Source organism: Sinocyclocheilus rhinocerous, unplaced genomic scaffold (genome assembly GCF_001515625.1).
Source record: "Sinocyclocheilus rhinocerous isolate Xijiao unplaced genomic scaffold, SAMN03320098_v1.1 scaffold897, whole genome shotgun sequence".
Classification (NCBI taxonomy): domain Eukaryota; kingdom Metazoa; phylum Chordata; class Actinopteri; order Cypriniformes; family Cyprinidae; genus Sinocyclocheilus; species Sinocyclocheilus rhinocerous.
In genome coordinates, this window is record NW_015649224.1 from 930,191 (window position 1) to 932,541 (window position 2,351).

A 2,351-nucleotide genomic window follows, 5' to 3' on the forward strand; every position below is an offset into this window, starting at 1 on the left:
GTTCGGATGATTTGGACCCGCTACGGGAGAGCGGAGGTGGATATGTTCGCCACCAGCAAGAATGCGCACTGCCCACTGTTCTTCTCCCTGTCTCACTCCCGGCTGGAAGGGGACGCTCTGACATCGCACTGGCCAGCAGCCAGGCTGTATGCATTCCTCCGATCAAGATAATGCATCTGGTGATATGCAAGATCAGGGAGGAGGAGGCTTCGGTGACACTCGTCGCACCAAACTGGCCGAACCAGCCTTGGTTCCCGGACCTGACAAAGCTGCTGGTGGCGCCGCCCTGGCCGATCCCCATCAGGAAGGATCTGCTGTCTCAAACGAGCGGCTCGGTGTGGCACCCCAACCCGGAGTTATTAAGCCATCATGTGTGGCTGCTCTGGGGATATCAGAGGAGCTGACCGCCCTGCATTCTCGTGTGCTTGATACGCTCTCGGAGGCGCGGGCGCTCTCCACGAGACATTTCTATGCTCTAAAATGGGGAGTGTTTGTGGTGCCGTCATGTTCATATCGACTCGGCTGCTTGCTCCGTGTCGGATGTTCTGCGTTTTCTACAGTACAGTGTGGTGTTAAGAGCTCTTTCACAACCACCATTTGAGCCTTTAGCATCCATTGCTATGAAGGAGCTATCTTTCAAACTGCACTTCTTCTTGCCCTCGCTTCGGCTAAGCGCATAGGGGATTTACATGCGTTTTCTGTGGACAGCGATTGTATTCGCTTCGGACCCGGTGACTGCCGCGTCACTCCCCGGCCGAGACCGAGCTATGTGCCTAAATCACTATCTACCCCCTTCAGAGCGCAGACTGTTTCGCTGTCTGCCCTGGCCATGTCAAAAAGGAGGCTTGTGGACGCTAACACGGCTGTTATATGAGCCAAGGTTGTGAATGTCCTTTGCACATTGGGGCCCACTCAACAAGAGCTATCACCTCCTCCTGGTCGTGGTCGAGAGGTATGTCTTCAGGATATATGCTTTGCAGCCGGCTGGTCTTCTCAGAATACCTTCGCCAGGTTTTACAAGCTGGACGCTCAGTCCTTAGCCTCCTAAGTGCTGCCGGTGAGGGACTGATTCACGTTTATGCTACCTCTATTCATGTGTGTTTGCTGCCTCGCACAGTAATTACTCTGCGCAGCCCTATATGCTATTGTTGCTGTTGTCTGCCCTGTACTCAGTGCAGCTCCTGCTATTCATTGTCTAATTCGATTGGTGTACCATCATCACCTTATGTGTTATACTGCTGCTTAACACCGTTATCTCTGTGCAGCCCCCCCCTCACAATACTGTGGTTGTTGTTGCTTCTGCCCTGTTTCTCAGAACACCATACATTATAACTGACCAGATATGCAAATTTCGTATACCTGGGCTTTAGACGCTCATTGGCTTGTCTCCACCTATCAGCTGCGAGCCCGCCTAGCAAGCGTCGCTATTGGTTGTGGGAATTGTGTGTTCTATCTTCGCTGAGTATGTGACTTGTACAGGCTGCTCGTAGCCTCTCTCACAGCGGGATTGAATATCGTTCCCATAACGGAGAAATGTCTCGAGACATCAAGGAGGTCGCCATGTTCGCTGCTCGACCAGCTAAGCGGCATTCAGTATCAGATTCTGACGTAATTGTCGCGTGCACCGCCTTTTATACTACCTCTTGAGCGCATCAGTATTTGCATGCGTTTTGCATACTTCGCGACAATTGGCCAGTCATTTGGACTAGCGTGAGCCAATAGGACTTCAGGAAAGGTTGGAAGGGAAGGAGTTCCCATAACGGAGAAATATCTCCGTGATGTCTCGTTCCCGCTCTCAGGGAACCGAGGTTACGATAGTAACCGGAGACGTTTTGCCTCTTTGTCGCCATCTTTGTTTGAAAACCTGGAACTGCAGTTTCTTGCGGAATTATCTTCCTTGCATGGGTTGTACTCTGGCACAGCTCCAGCACGGATTAATCTAATGTTTTGAGGAGTATGTGTGGCAGTCAGTCACCGCACCTGTGTGGATCCTATACTTAGTAATCACAGATTCTAGCCTACGTCTTGGAATATATATACCAAATAAGAATTTTCACCGTATATTGTCATCTGAACAAGTAAGTAACAAGTCCGCCACGTTTGTTCTGACCAACTGAGGAAAAAAACATTACAATAAATCACGCTACCACTGGTGATTTAATCTAACGATCGATTAGCTCATATCACATCAAACTGTGCAAATTATTATTATCGTTATACTTCATTCTCAAATGATTAATGTTAACAACATCAGCATTGCGTGACTATGAGTATACTGTGTATTAGCGTGTAGATTTCAATTTCTGTACAGTCTAATCTCTAATTGTCATACCATTCGAATTTCATACCAA